General features: G+C 49.0%; 9 non-coding genes and 2 pseudogenes across 9 annotated transcripts; all 11 read right to left on the bottom strand.

Moving 5' to 3' along the window:
- Nucleotides 1-4093: 4093 nt before the first annotated feature.
- Nucleotides 4094-4183, bottom strand: LOC142261586 (U2 spliceosomal RNA; annotated as a pseudogene).
- A 1387-nt stretch (nucleotides 4184-5570) lies between these two features.
- Nucleotides 5571-5766, bottom strand: LOC142261559 (U2 spliceosomal RNA). Its single transcript, XR_012729178.1, has one exon. It is a non-coding gene; the product is annotated as a U2 spliceosomal RNA (small nuclear RNA).
- A 563-nt stretch (nucleotides 5767-6329) lies between these two features.
- LOC142261589 (U2 spliceosomal RNA) lies at nucleotides 6330-6535 on the bottom strand (annotated as a pseudogene).
- A 1387-nt stretch (nucleotides 6536-7922) lies between these two features.
- LOC142261596 (U2 spliceosomal RNA) lies at nucleotides 7923-8113 on the bottom strand. The gene has a single exon (XR_012729196.1). It is a non-coding gene; the product is annotated as a U2 spliceosomal RNA (small nuclear RNA).
- A 1387-nt stretch (nucleotides 8114-9500) lies between these two features.
- Nucleotides 9501-9691, bottom strand: LOC142261584 (U2 spliceosomal RNA). Its single transcript, XR_012729195.1, has one exon. It is a non-coding gene; the product is annotated as a U2 spliceosomal RNA (small nuclear RNA).
- A 1387-nt stretch (nucleotides 9692-11078) lies between these two features.
- LOC142261531 (U2 spliceosomal RNA) lies at nucleotides 11079-11270 on the bottom strand. The gene has a single exon (XR_012729157.1). It is a non-coding gene; the product is annotated as a U2 spliceosomal RNA (small nuclear RNA).
- Nucleotides 11271-12657: 1387 nt separating this feature from the next.
- On the bottom strand, nucleotides 12658-12848 carry LOC142261570 (U2 spliceosomal RNA). Its single transcript, XR_012729188.1, has one exon. It is a non-coding gene; the product is annotated as a U2 spliceosomal RNA (small nuclear RNA).
- A 1387-nt stretch (nucleotides 12849-14235) lies between these two features.
- LOC142261558 (U2 spliceosomal RNA) lies at nucleotides 14236-14426 on the bottom strand. Its single transcript, XR_012729177.1, has one exon. It is a non-coding gene; the product is annotated as a U2 spliceosomal RNA (small nuclear RNA).
- Nucleotides 14427-15813: 1387 nt separating this feature from the next.
- On the bottom strand, nucleotides 15814-16004 carry LOC142261546 (U2 spliceosomal RNA). The gene has a single exon (XR_012729166.1). It is a non-coding gene; the product is annotated as a U2 spliceosomal RNA (small nuclear RNA).
- A 1387-nt stretch (nucleotides 16005-17391) lies between these two features.
- On the bottom strand, nucleotides 17392-17582 carry LOC142261534 (U2 spliceosomal RNA). The gene has a single exon (XR_012729160.1). It is a non-coding gene; the product is annotated as a U2 spliceosomal RNA (small nuclear RNA).
- Nucleotides 17583-18969: 1387 nt separating this feature from the next.
- LOC142261522 (U2 spliceosomal RNA) lies at nucleotides 18970-19160 on the bottom strand. The gene has a single exon (XR_012729149.1). It is a non-coding gene; the product is annotated as a U2 spliceosomal RNA (small nuclear RNA).
- Between the last annotated feature and the right edge of the window lie 644 nt (nucleotides 19161-19804).

The following is a 19804-nucleotide window of genomic DNA, read 5'->3' as shown; positions in this document are numbered from 1 at the left end:
ACTTGAGGGCTGCTCCTTCCTTCCCGAACCAGACTCCAAGAACCTTGATGAAATCCGGCTGGATGCTGAAAGGGAAGGGGGCGGAAGAGGCCGGCTGCCAGTCCCCGAAGAGCATGGCTTCCGACTTCCCGCAGTTGACTTTGGCTCCCGAAGCCCGTCCGAAGGTCTCACAGGTCTGGACGAGGGTGTCGACTGAGCGCCGGTCCGCGCAGAAGACGGTCACGTCGTCCATGTAGAGCGAGCACTTGACCTCGAAGCGTTCTGGTCCTGGTGCGGTGATCCCTCTGATCTCTCCATTCCGCCGGATAGCCTCTGCAAAGAGTTCTATAACACAAACAAAAAGAAGAGGTGACAGAGGACAGCCTTGTCTGACCCCTGAGAGGACCGGGAAGGGGTCAGTCTTCCAGCCGTTTACCAACACCGAGCTGTGAATATCAAAATACATTAGTTGGACATACAAGCAAAACATGTTACCCAAACCTAACCTGTGCAGAGCTTTGCCCAGGAACTCATGGGAAACACGGTCGAAGGCCTTTTCCTGATCCAAAGAGATCAGGGCTGCGTGCACCCGGCGGGCTTTGATGTACTCGACCGTGTCCCGCATGAGAGCCAGGCTGTCTGCGATGCGACGTCCGGGGATGCCGCAGGTCTGATCCGGGTGGATGATCCGTCCGATAACAGTCTTCAATCTCGTTGCCATCGTCTTGGCCAGGATCTTGTAGTCGACGTTCAGAAGGGTGATGGGACGCCAATTCTTCAGGTCGCACCTCTCTCCTTTACGCTTGTACAGGATCGTGACCATTCCTTCCCTCAGAGATGGAGGCATTCTGCCCTCCACCACCATCTCCTCATACAGCCCTAACAGGTCCGGACAGATTAGGTCTCCCAGCGCTACATAGAGCTCTGCTGGGAGGCCGTCACTGCCCGGTGTCCTGCCAGAACTAAAGGATTTGGCGGCCGAGAGCAGCTCGTCCACCGTCAGAGGAACATCCATGGCCGCCGCGTCTGCAGGGTCAAGATGGTTAGTGATACCTGACAGGAACTTATCGGCGGCCTCGGGGTCAGTAGTCTTGCGGGCGTAGAGTTCGCTGTAGAAGTCGCTGACGACCTTCATCACGTTCTCTTTCCCGCGTCGCATGCTGCCACTCTCGTCTCGTAGTTCATTCATGGGCGTGTGACCGGCGTGGAGTTTCCTGAAAAAGAACGAGTTACATTTCTCACCCTTCTCCAGGTTCTCCACTTTGGAACGGAAGACAATTCGCTCGGACTCCTCCTCGAAGTGCCTTTTCAGGCTCCTCTTAGTCTCCTCCAGCTCCTCTCTCACGTCCCAGCCGCATCGAAGAAGGTCCTGCAGGGAACGCAGCTCACGCTGGAGTCTCCTGAAGTCCCTCCTCTTCAGACCCGCCTGTTGTTGACTCTTTGCCTGAAAGAAGAAACGGAACTCGAGTTTAACGTATTCCCACCAGTCAGAAACAGACTGGAAGCCCGCCTTGTAGGCCCGCCACGTGGAGTAGGCAGCTCTAAGCTCCTCCAGAATCTCACCCTTTTCCAGCAGAGAGCAGTTCAGCTTCCAGGAGCCCGGGCCAATGGGGAAGCCATGGCCCAGCACACCTTGAAAGTGAATGGCTCTGTGGTCAGAGAAGAAGCAGGGGACCATCGAGTGCCCACTCCGCCCAACCGCCCGAGAGGTAAACACAAAGTCAATCCTGGAACGCAGCGAGCCATCGGATCGGCACCATGAATAGTTCACGGATCCGTGTCCGATGGAGCCAACAACGTCCACAAGAGAGGCTTCGGTCACCATCTCAATGAGCAGTTTGGATGTGACGTCCAACTTGGCAGCCGTTCCAGAACTGCGTCCATCCTCCTCAATCGGGCAGTTGAAATCCCCGGCCATCACTACCGTCCTGGCGGTAGCGAGCTGAGGGCGCAGGGCTTGGAGGAGCTCCAGTCGATCGCTCTTCACAGGAGAAGCGTACACATTGATGAACCTGACAGGTTCTCCCGCCCAGGTGCCATCCACGAGCAGTAACCTGCCGCAGACGATTTCCTGAACAGAGTCCAATGTGAAGGCGCTTCCCCTGATCAGCACGGCAACCCCCGCGGACCTACAGTCGCCTCCGCCGGACCAGTAGGATGGGCCATGGGTCCACTCCCTGGCCAGATGGTTGAAGGACCTAGAGGAGGGAAGGGAGCATTCCTGCAGGAAAAATACATCACTAGACTGAGTGTTAAGGAACGCAAAAATTGTCTGACGTCGGAACTTGTCTCTGATGCTCCTAACATTAATGGAAAAGGTGTTAATGTTAGCAGTCATTGGAGGAAAGAGAAAGTTAGCGCAGGCGGTGTGCCTTAGTTACCACTCCGGTCGGGCGGTTCTTCCTCTTTGGCACCTGCTGGTAAGGGTATCTCCAGCAGACCCTCTTCTTCTAGCTGATCGAGCAGGGATGGTGCCTCAGTGGCTTCCGACTCCTCCATTTCTTCTTCGGCCACAAGGGACTCCACCATCTGCTCCAACACGTCCGGTTCTGGGAGGAGGCCATCCTCCTCTTCCTGGGGTGGATTGGGATCCACAATGAACAGCTTGGAAGGTTCTGCGACAGGACTATCTTCCACCTTCCTTTTCCTTTGGCCTGTACCTGAGGAGACAAGAGCTGGAAAATCCTCCTCGGTGAAAAGTGCAAGAGTGCTGAGGTCCTCTGCTCTCATGGTCTGGGGAGGGAGAGTGGGCTTTGGGGGGGGGGTGAGGAGACCAACTGAGGAGTAGGGGAATGAGGTGGAGGTAGTGGAATCCTCAGTAGGGTTGGCCGGGGGGGGAGGGGTTTGGACAGGGGTGACAGGGGGGGGGACCAGGGAGGGGGCAACAGTTTTCTTACCCTTTTTCCTGGACTCCGTGGCTGCTGGGGCATCGGCTGGAGCCACGGTCGCCGGGTTCTTGGCCGCCTTGTCCTTGGCCTCTGTGGCCTTGGTCGTAGCTGCCTTGGTCGACGAAGCTGTGACTACCCGATACTGGGTCACCGCGGCAACCCTTGCCCAGGATTTCTCCCGCTGTGGGCAGTCCTTGTAAAGGTGGTCCGCCTGTCCACATAGGTTGCAAGTCTTCTTCTTTGGGCAGTCCTTGGAGCTGTGTCCCGTCACCCGGCAAACCCTGCAGGCGTCCTCCTTGCAGGTCTTCATCGAATGCCCTTTCCCGCCACATTTCCTGCAGTTGTGTGGCATGTCCGGGTAGTAGATGAGACCAAAGGAGTTTCCCAGAGAGAATGTCGGGGGCAGGTGCTGGAGACCATCCTCGGATGCTGGTTCCCTGTAGAGTCGAACGGTTACTGACCACTTACCCGTCCAGAATCCGTTGCCGTTAAGGATGTGGGATGGCTCCCTCACCACTGTGCAGAGACGTCCCAGGAACGTGGAGATGTCTCTTCCTGGGGTGTGCGGGTTCCGCATGGAGACCGTGATCCTCTTCTCATCCCTCTGTATAGGACAGGATCCTAAAAAAGAATGAAAAGGGGAGTCCGGCATCGCTGCGTTCATCGCCTCCCAGTATCTCCTGCAGGCATTCACCGTGGCAAAGGTTACCAGAAAAATGCCAGTCATGAAGGTCTGGACACTCAGGGTTTCCGCCCTGGAGAAGCCCTGATCCAGAATCATCTTCTTGCAGAACACGTCGCTGGACATGTCCGGCAACCTACCATCCACCGCCTTTAGCTTCAGGGCGACCGTCTGCCGCATCCAAGGCTCCAGGGTTGGAGCCTTTTCAGGCGGCGTCCGGGCTCCCTCCGGCTGGCTGGCGTCGGAGGTAGGGGCCTCTTGGGCCGAAGAAGCCTCTGGATGAGCCTTCCTGGAGGTCCCTGGGTCCTGAGCCTTCTTGGCTGCCTTCTCTGGCTTGCTTGCCATGGCTGGTTCCTGCTTGAGTTCCCGGAGCTGGATCTTGGATTCTTCTCCGGGTGTCTTCTCCCGCTGTGTTCCTCCTCGAAGTTCCTCTGGTCTCCCCAAGTCTTCTCCGAGCCTTCGTCTTCTTGCTTCTTTCTGCCAAGCTCTTCTTCCGTCCGATCTCCCTCTTCCGGTCTCGGCTGGGCTTCGGAGCTCGTCTCCCTGATCGTATCTCGTCAAGTGTAGCTAGCTCAGTTTGTTCTGATAAGAACAGATACTACACTTGATCTTAGCCAAAAGGCCGAGAAGCGATAACCAGAATTGGTTTGGGCCTCGAGTGGCACCCTGGCCTATGCCGGACACATCTTAGGGAGAGAGAGCGAGAGGGAGACAAACCCACGCCTACACAAGACATTTTGTCACCCAAGCCAACCCTTGAAAAGGCTGCTTTGCAGAGCCAAAACAAGAAGAATGGTGCGTTTTGCAGCCGCCGCCCACTGCAATGAATCTGAATAACTCCTCCTTTAGGGCGCAAGCAACTCCCCTCCCCCTTGCAGTCTTTCCAATTCACGATACAAAAAGACGGACAGGACAGGTTGCCTGACTTTCCGTCACTGCCACCCTTTGCCATCCTTACCCGTAGAAAGCCCTTTCATCATCCCCAAACCCTAATCTTTTCCCTTTCCTTCCCAGCCCCCAAACCCTGCCCTCTGTACCTTTCTCACCACCCGCTTCCCTTCTCCTGTCATCCCCCTACCACCCGGGAAAAAAAGAGATTGCCCCCTCCTTCCACTAGCCCACCCTCCCACCCAAAGAACAACTTCTTCTGCGCAGCTTGTTTTCTAGGCAGCAGCGCTATTGTGATGTCATCGGGGGGCATTGTGACAAGCCGCCAGTGTTCCGTCTCTTCATGTTGTGCACAGTTCAAACGGAAAATACATCAACAGGCAGACTACAGAAAAGCTTACTATCAAAGGTTAGAGGGGGGCTTTCTCAGAGGGCTTTTTACAGTTTTTCTATTCCCAATTAGCCGTTTAAGTGTACTTATTGAAAGTAGTAATTCTTTCATAGGCCGCCCTTTCTTAGTATTTGACGTTCCTTATATTGCGGTATGAGGCTTCGCAGTAGGTTGCAAACATTCATCACCCATGACTGTCCCCAATTGAGCTCAGAAGCTCAATGTCTATCATGACCTCTCTTTTAGAATGTCCAAGAGCAAGCAAACTATTCCTCCAGGAGAGGGCGCCAACAGACTACTAAAGAGATCATCATTACTCAAAGAAAACCCCAAAAACCAATGCATGATAGGAATAAACAGGTAACTTTCTTTGGAGTGGAAGCGGAGAGATCGCACCAGATGCCAATTCTAGATGTTATCACACCTGTGGTCACTGCAGCAGCAGGTGAATCCACTTTGTCCAAAAGGGATCTATTCCATTCAATTGCAAATGATCTAGATAAGACAGAGAACTGCAGCACGGGGACATAGCCGAGTTGGTCAGGTTGAGTGGTGATGAGTTTGCTATTTGGATGAATAAAGAAAGTCAAAAGTGTGAAAGATAAAAAACAAAAGGAGGAAGTGTGAAAAGTGAATGGGCCAAATTGAGGTGCATATGAAGACGTATGCTTTCTTCCAATTCATTAAATCGGGCTAATATGAATCAGGTGAATTGAGTTCTGCTTTTGGAAACTGGGTTAAGAAGGGGTGCACCGTTCCTGGAGGTACTGCAATACCAGGTCAATGCGTGGAGTGGACAGAGCAAGCTCTTTTTCCATCTCCCTGTTCTAAAAATCCATTTAATATATGGTCCCCAGATAGGGGACGTATCAGATATTAAACTGATAAGAACAGATTTTGATTTAATGAAGCTTTCCAAAGCACCGCAAAAAATGCATGACCGAAGTCACACCAAAAACAGTGCAAAGGCTAGGATTCGTGTGGACCCCTCCGTGAGGAGAGGGTCCCCAAAAATCAACCCCGTCCCTCCGAGCCAGAAGGCCACAGCAAGGGTCAGGGATCTTCGGTGCTCCCCCAAGCCGAAGCCTGGTTGAGCCTTGTCGTTGCTCCCAGCGTCCACCCAGGCATCTTACCCAAGTGGAGTAGAGAGCTACTAGTTGTTGGTTTCGCAGCCGAAACTGCCCGGACCGTCAACCGGTGTTGGTTTCTCAGCCCAAGGCTAACCGGACCTCCAACCGGGTGTTGGTTTCTCAGCCGAAGCTGACCCAGACCTCCAACCGGGTGTTGGTTTCTCAGCCGAAGCTGACCCGGACCTCCAACCGGGTGTTGGTTTCTCAGCCCAAAGCTGAACGGACCTCCGACCATGATTATAAAAATTTCCCTTCCTAGCCAGAAGGCCGGGATAGAGCAATATGCTCAGAAAGTATGAAAGGGCAAGGTACGGTGTGCTACAGAGCCCAAGGCTCGCCGGGGTCCCAAGCCAGCAAGCTCAGACTCACTCCAGGGTCGTCAGTCCTGGGGCACATTGCACCATAGCCCCCACACTTACTCAGTATAATAGCCTCGATCCTGGTAGGGCCATGTTTTCCTCTAGATGAATATACTATACATCAAGAGTACTAGCAAGCGCAACCTTCCAGTGTGCATTGCATCTGCCGAGCCTCACAGATACTACACTTGATCTTAGCCAAAAGGCCGAGAAGCGATAACCAGAATTGGTTTGGGCCTCGAGTGGCACCCTGGCCTATGCCGGACACATCTTAGGGAGAGAGAGCGAGAGGGAGACAAACCCACGCCTACACAAGACATTTTGTCACCCAAGCCAACCCTTGAAAAGGCTGCTTTGCAGAGCCAAAACAAGAAGAATGGTGCGTTTTGCAGCCGCCGCCCACTGCAATGAATCTGAATAACTCCTCCTTTAGGGCGCAAGCAACTCCCCTCCCCCTTGCAGTCTTTCCAATTCACGATACAAAAAGACGGACAGGACAGGTTGCCTGACTTTCCGTCACTGCCACCCTTTGCCATCCTTACCCGTAGAAAGCCCTTTCATCATCCCCAAACCCTAATCTTTTCCCTTTCCTTCCCAGCCCCCAAACCCTGCCCTCTGTACCTTTCTCACCACCCGCTTCCCTTCTCCTGTCATCCCCCTACCACCCGGGAAAAAAAGAGATTGCCCCCTCCTTCCACTAGCCCACCCTCCCACCCAAAGAACAACTTCTTCTGCGCAGCTTGTTTTCTAGGCAGCAGCGCTATTGTGATGTCATCGGGGGGCATTGTGACAAGCCGCCAGTGTTCCGTCTCTTCATGTTGTGCACAGTTCAAACGGAAAATACATCAACAGGCAGACTACAGAAAAGCTTACTATCAAAGGTTAGAGGGGGGCTTTCTCAGAGGGCTTTTTACAGTTTTTCTATTCCCAATTAGCCGTTTAAGTGTACTTATTGAAAGTAGTAATTCTTTCATAGGCCGCCCTTTCTTAGTATTTGACGTTCCTTATATTGCGGTATGAGGCTTCGCAGTAGGTTGCAAACATTCATCACCCATGACTGTCCCCAATTGAGCTCAGAAGCTCAATGTCTATCATGACCTCTCTTTTAGAATGTCCAAGAGCAAGCAAACTATTCCTCCAGGAGAGGGCGCCAACAGACTACTAAAGAGATCATCATTACTCAAAGAAAACCCCAAAAACCAATGCATGATAGGAATAAACAGGTAACTTTCTTTGGAGTGGAAGCGGAGAGATCGCACCAGATGCCAATTCTAGATGTTATCACACCTGTGGTCACTGCAGCAGCAGGTGAATCCACTTTGTCCAAAAGGGATCTATTCCATTCAATTGCAAATGATCTAGATAAGACAGAGAACTGCAGCACGGGGACATAGCCGAGTTGGTCAGGTTGAGTGGTGATGAGTTTGCTATTTGGATGAATAAAGAAAGTCAAAAGTGTGAAAGATAAAAAACAAAAGGAGGAAGTGTGAAAAGTGAATGGGCCAAATTGAGGTGCATATGAAGACGTATGCTTTCTTCCAATTCATTAAATCGGGCTAATATGAATCAGGTGAATTGAGTTCTGCTTTTGGAAACTGGGTTAAGAAGGGGTGCACCGTTCCTGGAGGTACTGCAATACCAGGTCAATGCGTGGAGTGGACAGAGCAAGCTCTTTTTCCATCTCCCTGTTCTAAAAATCCATTTAATATATGGTCCCCAGATAGGGGACGTATCAGATATTAAACTGATAAGAACAGATACTACACTTGATCTTAGCCAAAAGGCCGAGAAGCGATAACCAGAATTGGTTTGGGCCTCGAGTGGCACCCTGGCCTATGCCGGACACATCTTAGGGAGAGAGAGCGAGAGGGAGACAAACCCACGCCTACACAAGACATTTTGTCACCCAAGCCAACCCTTGAAAAGGCTGCTTTGCAGAGCCAAAACAAGAAGAATGGTGCGTTTTGCAGCCGCCGCCCACTGCAATGAATCTGAATAACTCCTCCTTTAGGGCGCAAGCAACTCCCCTCCCCCTTGCAGTCTTTCCAATTCACGATACAAAAAGACGGACAGGACAGGTTGCCTGACTTTCCGTCACTGCCACCCTTTGCCATCCTTACCCGTAGAAAGCCCTTTCATCATCCCCAAACCCTAATCTTTTCCCTTTCCTTCCCAGCCCCCAAACCCTGCCCTCTGTACCTTTCTCACCACCCGCTTCCCTTCTCCTGTCATCCCCCTACCACCCGGGAAAAAAAGAGATTGCCCCCTCCTTCCACTAGCCCACCCTCCCACCCAAAGAACAACTTCTTCTGCGCAGCTTGTTTTCTAGGCAGCAGCGCTATTGTGATGTCATCGGGGGGCATTGTGACAAGCCGCCAGTGTTCCGTCTCTTCATGTTGTGCACAGTTCAAACGGAAAATACATCAACAGGCAGACTACAGAAAAGCTTACTATCAAAGGTTAGAGGGGGGCTTTCTCAGAGGGCTTTTTACAGTTTTTCTATTCCCAATTAGCCGTTTAAGTGTACTTATTGAAAGTAGTAATTCTTTCATAGGCCGCCCTTTCTTAGTATTTGACGTTCCTTATATTGCGGTATGAGGCTTCGCAGTAGGTTGCAAACATTCATCACCCATGACTGTCCCCAATTGAGCTCAGAAGCTCAATGTCTATCATGACCTCTCTTTTAGAATGTCCAAGAGCAAGCAAACTATTCCTCCAGGAGAGGGCGCCAACAGACTACTAAAGAGATCATCATTACTCAAAGAAAACCCCAAAAACCAATGCATGATAGGAATAAACAGGTAACTTTCTTTGGAGTGGAAGCGGAGAGATCGCACCAGATGCCAATTCTAGATGTTATCACACCTGTGGTCACTGCAGCAGCAGGTGAATCCACTTTGTCCAAAAGGGATCTATTCCATTCAATTGCAAATGATCTAGATAAGACAGAGAACTGCAGCACGGGGACATAGCCGAGTTGGTCAGGTTGAGTGGTGATGAGTTTGCTATTTGGATGAATAAAGAAAGTCAAAAGTGTGAAAGATAAAAAACAAAAGGAGGAAGTGTGAAAAGTGAATGGGCCAAATTGAGGTGCATATGAAGACGTATGCTTTCTTCCAATTCATTAAATCGGGCTAATATGAATCAGGTGAATTGAGTTCTGCTTTTGGAAACTGGGTTAAGAAGGGGTGCACCGTTCCTGGAGGTACTGCAATACCAGGTCAATGCGTGGAGTGGACAGAGCAAGCTCTTTTTCCATCTCCCTGTTCTAAAAATCCATTTAATATATGGTCCCCAGATAGGGGACGTATCAGATATTAAACTGATAAGAACAGATACTACACTTGATCTTAGCCAAAAGGCCGAGAAGCGATAACCAGAATTGGTTTGGGCCTCGAGTGGCACCCTGGCCTATGCCGGACACATCTTAGGGAGAGAGAGCGAGAGGGAGACAAACCCACGCCTACACAAGACATTTTGTCACCCAAGCCAACCCTTGAAAAGGCTGCTTTGCAGAGCCAAAACAAGAAGAATGGTGCGTTTTGCAGCCGCCGCCCACTGCAATGAATCTGAATAACTCCTCCTTTAGGGCGCAAGCAACTCCCCTCCCCCTTGCAGTCTTTCCAATTCACGATACAAAAAGACGGACAGGACAGGTTGCCTGACTTTCCGTCACTGCCACCCTTTGCCATCCTTACCCGTAGAAAGCCCTTTCATCATCCCCAAACCCTAATCTTTTCCCTTTCCTTCCCAGCCCCCAAACCCTGCCCTCTGTACCTTTCTCACCACCCGCTTCCCTTCTCCTGTCATCCCCCTACCACCCGGGAAAAAAAGAGATTGCCCCCTCCTTCCACTAGCCCACCCTCCCACCCAAAGAACAACTTCTTCTGCGCAGCTTGTTTTCTAGGCAGCAGCGCTATTGTGATGTCATCGGGGGGCATTGTGACAAGCCGCCAGTGTTCCGTCTCTTCATGTTGTGCACAGTTCAAACGGAAAATACATCAACAGGCAGACTACAGAAAAGCTTACTATCAAAGGTTAGAGGGGGGCTTTCTCAGAGGGCTTTTTACAGTTTTTCTATTCCCAATTAGCCGTTTAAGTGTACTTATTGAAAGTAGTAATTCTTTCATAGGCCGCCCTTTCTTAGTATTTGACGTTCCTTATATTGCGGTATGAGGCTTCGCAGTAGGTTGCAAACATTCATCACCCATGACTGTCCCCAATTGAGCTCAGAAGCTCAATGTCTATCATGACCTCTCTTTTAGAATGTCCAAGAGCAAGCAAACTATTCCTCCAGGAGAGGGCGCCAACAGACTACTAAAGAGATCATCATTACTCAAAGAAAACCCCAAAAACCAATGCATGATAGGAATAAACAGGTAACTTTCTTTGGAGTGGAAGCGGAGAGATCGCACCAGATGCCAATTCTAGATGTTATCACACCTGTGGTCACTGCAGCAGCAGGTGAATCCACTTTGTCCAAAAGGGATCTATTCCATTCAATTGCAAATGATCTAGATAAGACAGAGAACTGCAGCACGGGGACATAGCCGAGTTGGTCAGGTTGAGTGGTGATGAGTTTGCTATTTGGATGAATAAAGAAAGTCAAAAGTGTGAAAGATAAAAAACAAAAGGAGGAAGTGTGAAAAGTGAATGGGCCAAATTGAGGTGCATATGAAGACGTATGCTTTCTTCCAATTCATTAAATCGGGCTAATATGAATCAGGTGAATTGAGTTCTGCTTTTGGAAACTGGGTTAAGAAGGGGTGCACCGTTCCTGGAGGTACTGCAATACCAGGTCAATGCGTGGAGTGGACAGAGCAAGCTCTTTTTCCATCTCCCTGGTTCTAAAAATCCATTTAATATATGGTCCCCAGATAGGGGACGTATCAGATATTAAACTGATAAGAACAGATACTACACTTGATCTTAGCCAAAAGGCCGAGAAGCGATAACCAGAATTGGTTTGGGCCTCGAGTGGCACCCTGGCCTATGCCGGACACATCTTAGGGAGAGAGAGCGAGAGGGAGACAAACCCACGCCTACACAAGACATTTTGTCACCCAAGCCAACCCTTGAAAAGGCTGCTTTGCAGAGCCAAAACAAGAAGAATGGTGCGTTTTGCAGCCGCCGCCCACTGCAATGAATCTGAATAACTCCTCCTTTAGGGCGCAAGCAACTCCCCTCCCCCTTGCAGTCTTTCCAATTCACGATACAAAAAGACGGACAGGACAGGTTGCCTGACTTTCCGTCACTGCCACCCTTTGCCATCCTTACCCGTAGAAAGCCCTTTCATCATCCCCAAACCCTAATCTTTTCCCTTTCCTTCCCAGCCCCCAAACCCTGCCCTCTGTACCTTTCTCACCACCCGCTTCCCTTCTCCTGTCATCCCCCTACCACCCGGGAAAAAAAGAGATTGCCCCCTCCTTCCACTAGCCCACCCTCCCACCCAAAGAACAACTTCTTCTGCGCAGCTTGTTTTCTAGGCAGCAGCGCTATTGTGATGTCATCGGGGGGCATTGTGACAAGCCGCCAGTGTTCCGTCTCTTCATGTTGTGCACAGTTCAAACGGAAAATACATCAACAGGCAGACTACAGAAAAGCTTACTATCAAAGGTTAGAGGGGGGCTTTCTCAGAGGGCTTTTTACAGTTTTTCTATTCCCAATTAGCCGTTTAAGTGTACTTATTGAAAGTAGTAATTCTTTCATAGGCCGCCCTTTCTTAGTATTTGACGTTCCTTATATTGCGGTATGAGGCTTCGCAGTAGGTTGCAAACATTCATCACCCATGACTGTCCCCAATTGAGCTCAGAAGCTCAATGTCTATCATGACCTCTCTTTTAGAATGTCCAAGAGCAAGCAAACTATTCCTCCAGGAGAGGGCGCCAACAGACTACTAAAGAGATCATCATTACTCAAAGAAAACCCCAAAAACCAATGCATGATAGGAATAAACAGGTAACTTTCTTTGGAGTGGAAGCGGAGAGATCGCACCAGATGCCAATTCTAGATGTTATCACACCTGTGGTCACTGCAGCAGCAGGTGAATCCACTTTGTCCAAAAGGGATCTATTCCATTCAATTGCAAATGATCTAGATAAGACAGAGAACTGCAGCACGGGGACATAGCCGAGTTGGTCAGGTTGAGTGGTGATGAGTTTGCTATTTGGATGAATAAAGAAAGTCAAAAGTGTGAAAGATAAAAAACAAAAGGAGGAAGTGTGAAAAGTGAATGGGCCAAATTGAGGTGCATATGAAGACGTATGCTTTCTTCCAATTCATTAAATCGGGCTAATATGAATCAGGTGAATTGAGTTCTGCTTTTGGAAACTGGGTTAAGAAGGGGTGCACCGTTCCTGGAGGTACTGCAATACCAGGTCAATGCGTGGAGTGGACAGAGCAAGCTCTTTTTCCATCTCCCTGTTCTAAAAATCCATTTAATATATGGTCCCCAGATAGGGGACGTATCAGATATTAAACTGATAAGAACAGATACTACACTTGATCTTAGCCAAAAGGCCGAGAAGCGATAACCAGAATTGGTTTGGGCCTCGAGTGGCACCCTGGCCTATGCCGGACACATCTTAGGGAGAGAGAGCGAGAGGGAGACAAACCCACGCCTACACAAGACATTTTGTCACCCAAGCCAACCCTTGAAAAGGCTGCTTTGCAGAGCCAAAACAAGAAGAATGGTGCGTTTTGCAGCCGCCGCCCACTGCAATGAATCTGAATAACTCCTCCTTTAGGGCGCAAGCAACTCCCCTCCCCCTTGCAGTCTTTCCAATTCACGATACAAAAAGACGGACAGGACAGGTTGCCTGACTTTCCGTCACTGCCACCCTTTGCCATCCTTACCCGTAGAAAGCCCTTTCATCATCCCCAAACCCTAATCTTTTCCCTTTCCTTCCCAGCCCCCAAACCCTGCCCTCTGTACCTTTCTCACCACCCGCTTCCCTTCTCCTGTCATCCCCCTACCACCCGGGAAAAAAAGAGATTGCCCCCTCCTTCCACTAGCCCACCCTCCCACCCAAAGAACAACTTCTTCTGCGCAGCTTGTTTTCTAGGCAGCAGCGCTATTGTGATGTCATCGGGGGGCATTGTGACAAGCCGCCAGTGTTCCGTCTCTTCATGTTGTGCACAGTTCAAACGGAAAATACATCAACAGGCAGACTACAGAAAAGCTTACTATCAAAGGTTAGAGGGGGGCTTTCTCAGAGGGCTTTTTACAGTTTTTCTATTCCCAATTAGCCGTTTAAGTGTACTTATTGAAAGTAGTAATTCTTTCATAGGCCGCCCTTTCTTAGTATTTGACGTTCCTTATATTGCGGTATGAGGCTTCGCAGTAGGTTGCAAACATTCATCACCCATGACTGTCCCCAATTGAGCTCAGAAGCTCAATGTCTATCATGACCTCTCTTTTAGAATGTCCAAGAGCAAGCAAACTATTCCTCCAGGAGAGGGCGCCAACAGACTACTAAAGAGATCATCATTACTCAAAGAAAACCCCAAAAACCAATGCATGATAGGAATAAACAGGTAACTTTCTTTGGAGTGGAAGCGGAGAGATCGCACCAGATGCCAATTCTAGATGTTATCACACCTGTGGTCACTGCAGCAGCAGGTGAATCCACTTTGTCCAAAAGGGATCTATTCCATTCAATTGCAAATGATCTAGATAAGACAGAGAACTGCAGCACGGGGACATAGCCGAGTTGGTCAGGTTGAGTGGTGATGAGTTTGCTATTTGGATGAATAAAGAAAGTCAAAAGTGTGAAAGATAAAAAACAAAAGGAGGAAGTGTGAAAAGTGAATGGGCCAAATTGAGGTGCATATGAAGACGTATGCTTTCTTCCAATTCATTAAATCGGGCTAATATGAATCAGGTGAATTGAGTTCTGCTTTTGGAAACTGGGTTAAGAAGGGGTGCACCGTTCCTGGAGGTACTGCAATACCAGGTCAATGCGTGGAGTGGACAGAGCAAGCTCTTTTTCCATCTCCCTGTTCTAAAAATCCATTTAATATATGGTCCCCAGATAGGGGACGTATCAGATATTAAACTGATAAGAACAGATACTACACTTGATCTTAGCCAAAAGGCCGAGAAGCGATAACCAGAATTGGTTTGGGCCTCGAGTGGCACCCTGGCCTATGCCGGACACATCTTAGGGAGAGAGAGCGAGAGGGAGACAAACCCACGCCTACACAAGACATTTTGTCACCCAAGCCAACCCTTGAAAAGGCTGCTTTGCAGAGCCAAAACAAGAAGAATGGTGCGTTTTGCAGCCGCCGCCCACTGCAATGAATCTGAATAACTCCTCCTTTAGGGCGCAAGCAACTCCCCTCCCCCTTGCAGTCTTTCCAATTCACGATACAAAAAGACGGACAGGACAGGTTGCCTGACTTTCCGTCACTGCCACCCTTTGCCATCCTTACCCGTAGAAAGCCCTTTCATCATCCCCAAACCCTAATCTTTTCCCTTTCCTTCCCAGCCCCCAAACCCTGCCCTCTGTACCTTTCTCACCACCCGCTTCCCTTCTCCTGTCATCCCCCTACCACCCGGGAAAAAAAGAGATTGCCCCCTCCTTCCACTAGCCCACCCTCCCACCCAAAGAACAACTTCTTCTGCGCAGCTTGTTTTCTAGGCAGCAGCGCTATTGTGATGTCATCGGGGGGCATTGTGACAAGCCGCCAGTGTTCCGTCTCTTCATGTTGTGCACAGTTCAAACGGAAAATACATCAACAGGCAGACTACAGAAAAGCTTACTATCAAAGGTTAGAGGGGGGCTTTCTCAGAGGGCTTTTTACAGTTTTTCTATTCCCAATTAGCCGTTTAAGTGTACTTATTGAAAGTAGTAATTCTTTCATAGGCCGCCCTTTCTTAGTATTTGACGTTCCTTATATTGCGGTATGAGGCTTCGCAGTAGGTTGCAAACATTCATCACCCATGACTGTCCCCAATTGAGCTCAGAAGCTCAATGTCTATCATGACCTCTCTTTTAGAATGTCCAAGAGCAAGCAAACTATTCCTCCAGGAGAGGGCGCCAACAGACTACTAAAGAGATCATCATTACTCAAAGAAAACCCCAAAAACCAATGCATGATAGGAATAAACAGGTAACTTTCTTTGGAGTGGAAGCGGAGAGATCGCACCAGATGCCAATTCTAGATGTTATCACACCTGTGGTCACTGCAGCAGCAGGTGAATCCACTTTGTCCAAAAGGGATCTATTCCATTCAATTGCAAATGATCTAGATAAGACAGAGAACTGCAGCACGGGGACATAGCCGAGTTGGTCAGGTTGAGTGGTGATGAGTTTGCTATTTGGATGAATAAAGAAAGTCAAAAGTGTGAAAGATAAAAAACAAAAGGAGGAAGTGTGAAAAGTGAATGGGCCAAATTGAGGTGCATATGAAGACGTATGCTTTCTTCCAATTCATTAAATCGGGCTAATATGAATCAGGTGAATTGAGTTCTGCTTTTGGAAACTGGGTTAAGAAGGGGTGCACCGTTCCTGGAGGTACTGCAATACCAGGTCAATGCGTGGAGTGGACAGAGCAAGCTCTTTTTCCATCTCCCTGTTCTAAAAATCCATTTAATATATGGTCCCCAGATAGGGGACGTATCAGATATTAAACTGATAAGAACAGATACTACACTTGATCTTAGCCAAAAGGCCGAGAAGCGATAACCAGAATTGGTTTGGGCCTCGAGTGGCACCCTGGCCTATGCCGGACACATCTTAGGGAGAGAGAGCGAGAGGGAGACAAACCCACGCCTACACAAGACATTTTGTCACCCAAGCCAACCCTTGAAAAGGCTGCTTTGCAGAGCCAAAACAAGAAGAATGGTGCGTTTTGCAGCCGCCGCCCACTGCAATGAATCTGAATAACTCCTCCTTTAGGGCGCAAGCAACTCCCCTCCCCCTTGCAGTCTTTCCAATTCACGATACAAAAAGACGGACAGGACAGGTTGCCTGACTTTCCGTCACTGCCACCCTTTGCCATCCTTACCCGTAGAAAGCCCTTTCATCATCCCCAAACCCTAATCTTTTCCCTTTCCTTCCCAGCCCCCAAACCCTGCCCTCTGTACCTTTCTCACCACCCGCTTCCCTTCTCCTGTCATCCCCCTACCACCCGGGAAAAAAAGAGATTGCCCCCTCCTTCCACTAGCCCACCCTCCCACCCAAAGAACAACTTCTTCTGCGCAGCTTGTTTTCTAGGCAGCAGCGCTATTGTGATGTCATCGGGGGGCATTGTGACAAGCCGCCAGTGTTCCGTCTCTTCATGTTGTGCACAGTTCAAACGGAAAATACATCAACAGGCAGACTACAGAAAAGCTTACTATCAAAGGTTAGAGGGGGGCTTTCTCAGAGGGCTTTTTACAGTTTTTCTATTCCCAATTAGCCGTTTAAGTGTACTTATTGAAAGTAGTAATTCTTTCATAGGCCGCCCTTTCTTAGTATTTGACGTTCCTTATATTGCGGTATGAGGCTTCGCAGTAGGTTGCAAACATTCATCACCCATGACTGTCCCCAATTGAGCTCAGAAGCTCAATGTCTATCATGACCTCTCTTTTAGAATGTCCAAGAGCAAGCAAACTATTCCTCCAGGAGAGGGCGCCAACAGACTACTAAAGAGATCATCATTACTCAAAGAAAACCCCAAAAACCAATGCATGATAGGAATAAACAGGTAACTTTCTTTGGAGTGGAAGCGGAGAGATCGCACCAGATGCCAATTCTAGATGTTATCACACCTGTGGTCACTGCAGCAGCAGGTGAATCCACTTTGTCCAAAAGGGATCTATTCCATTCAATTGCAAATGATCTAGATAAGACAGAGAACTGCAGCACGGGGACATAGCCGAGTTGGTCAGGTTGAGTGGTGATGAGTTTGCTATTTGGATGAATAAAGAAAGTCAAAAGTGTGAAAGATAAAAAACAAAAGGAGGAAGTGTGAAAAGTGAATGGGCCAAATTGAGGTGCATATGAAGACGTATGCTTTCTTCCAATTCATTAAATCGGGCTAATATGAATCAGGTGAATTGAGTTCTGCTTTTGGAAACTGGGTTAAGAAGGGGTGCACCGTTCCTGGAGGTACTGCAATACCAGGTCAATGCGTGGAGTGGACAGAGCAAGCTCTTTTTCCATCTCCCTGTTCTAAAAATCCATTTAATATATGGTCCCCAGATAGGGGACGTATCAGATATTAAACTGATAAGAACAGATACTACACTTGATCTTAGCCAAAAGGCCGAGAAGCGATAACCAGAATTGGTTTGGGCCTCGAGTGGCACCCTGGCCTATGCCGGACACATCTTAGGGAGAGAGAGCGAGAGGGAGACAAACCCACGCCTACACAAGACATTTTGTCACCCAAGCCAACCCTTGAAAAGGCTGCTTTGCAGAGCCAAAACAAGAAGAATGGTGCGTTTTGCAGCCGCCGCCCACTGCAATGAATCTGAATAACTCCTCCTTTAGGGCGCAAGCAACTCCCCTCCCCCTTGCAGTCTTTCCAATTCACGATACAAAAAGACGGACAGGACAGGTTGCCTGACTTTCCGTCACTGCCACCCTTTGCCATCCTTACCCGTAGAAAGCCCTTTCATCATCCCCAAACCCTAATCTTTTCCCTTTCCTTCCCAGCCCCCAAACCCTGCCCTCTGTACCTTTCTCACCACCCGCTTCCCTTCTCCTGTCATCCCCCTACCACCCGGGAAAAAAAGAGATTGCCCCCTCCTTCCACTAGCCCACCCTCCCACCCAAAGAACAACTTCTTCTGCGCAGCTTGTTTTCTAGGCAGCAGCGCTATTGTGATGTCATCGGGGGGCATTGTGACAAGCCGCCAGTGTTCCGTCTCTTCATGTTGTGCACAGTTCAAACGGAAAATACATCAACAGGCAGACTACAGAAAAGCTTACTATCAAAGGTTAGAGGGGGGCTTTCTCAGAGGGCTTTTTACAGTTTTTCTATTCCCAATTAGCCGTTTAAGTGTACTTATTGAAAGTAGTAATTCTTTCATAGGCCGCCCTTTCTTAGTATTTGACGTTCCTTATATTGCGGTATGAGGCTTCGCAGTAGGTTGCAAACATTCATCACCCATGACTGTCCCCAATTGAGCTCAGAAGCTCAATGTCTATCATGACCTCTCTTTTAGAATGTCCAAGAGCAAGCAAACTATTCCTCCAGGAGAGGGCGCCAACAGACTACTAAAGAGATCATCATTACTCAAAGAAAACCCCAAAAACCAATGCATGATAGGAATAAACAGGTAACTTTCTTTGGAGTGGAAGCGGAGAGATCGCACCAGATGCCAATTCTAGATGTTATCACACCTGTGGTCACTGCAGCAGCAGGTGAATCCACTTTGTCCAAAAGGGATCTATTCCATTCAATTGCAAATGATCTAGATAAGACAGAGAACTGCAGCACGGGGACATAGCCGAGTTGGTCAGGTTGAGTGGTGATGAGTTTGCTATTTGGATGAATAAAGAAAGTCAAAAGTGTGAAAGATAAAAAACAAAAGGAGGAAGTGTGAAAAGTGAATGGGCCAAATTGAGGTGCATATGAAGACGTATGCTTTCTTCCAATTCATTAAATCGGGCTAATATGAATCAGGTGAATTGAGTTCTGCTTTTGGAAACTGGGTTAAGAAGGGGTGCACCGTTCCTGGAGGTACTGCAATACCAGGTCAATGCGTGGAGTGGACAGAGCAAGCTCTTTTTCCATCTCCCTGTTCTAAAAATCCATTTAATATATGGTCCCCAGATAGGGGACGTATCAGATATTAAACTGATAAGAACAGATACTACACTTGATCTTAGCCAAAAGGCCGAGAAGCGATAACCAGAATTGGTTTGGGCCTCGAGTGGCACCCTGGCCTATGCCGGACACATCTTAGGGAGAGAGAGCGAGAGGGAGACAAACCCACGCCTACACAAGACATTTTGTCACCCAAGCCAACCCTTGAAAAGGCTGCTTTGCAGAGCCAAAACAAGAAGAATGGTGCGTTTTGCAGCCGCCGCCCACTGCAATGAATCTGAATAACTCCTCCTTTAGGGCGCAAGCAACTCCCCTCCCCCTTGCAGTCTTTCCAATTCACGATACAAAAAGACGGACAGGACAGGTTGCCTGACTTTCCGTCACTGCCACCCTTTGCCATCCTTACCCGTAGAAAGCCCTTTCATCATCCCCAAACCCTAATCTTTTCCCTTTCCTTCCCAGCCCCCAAACCCTGCCCTCTGTACCTTTCTCACCACCCGCTTCCCTTCTCCTGTCATCCCCCTACCACCCGGGAAAAAAAGAGATTGCCCCCTCCTTCCACTAGCCCACCCTCCCACCCAAAGAACAACTTCTTCTGCGCAGCTTGTTTTCTAGGCAGCAGCGCTATTGTGATGTCATCGGGGGGCATTGTGACAAGCCGCCAGTGTTCCGTCTCTTCATGTTGTGCACAGTTCAAACGGAAAATACATCAACAGGCAGACTACA

The sequence above is a fragment of the Anomaloglossus baeobatrachus genome, unplaced genomic scaffold, assembly GCF_048569485.1.
Source record: "Anomaloglossus baeobatrachus isolate aAnoBae1 unplaced genomic scaffold, aAnoBae1.hap1 Scaffold_226, whole genome shotgun sequence".
NCBI classification, from domain to species: Eukaryota; Metazoa; Chordata; class Amphibia; order Anura; family Aromobatidae; genus Anomaloglossus; species Anomaloglossus baeobatrachus.
The sequence above is the reverse complement of the archived record's forward strand: the minus strand, read 5'-3'. Positions and strand labels throughout refer to the sequence as shown.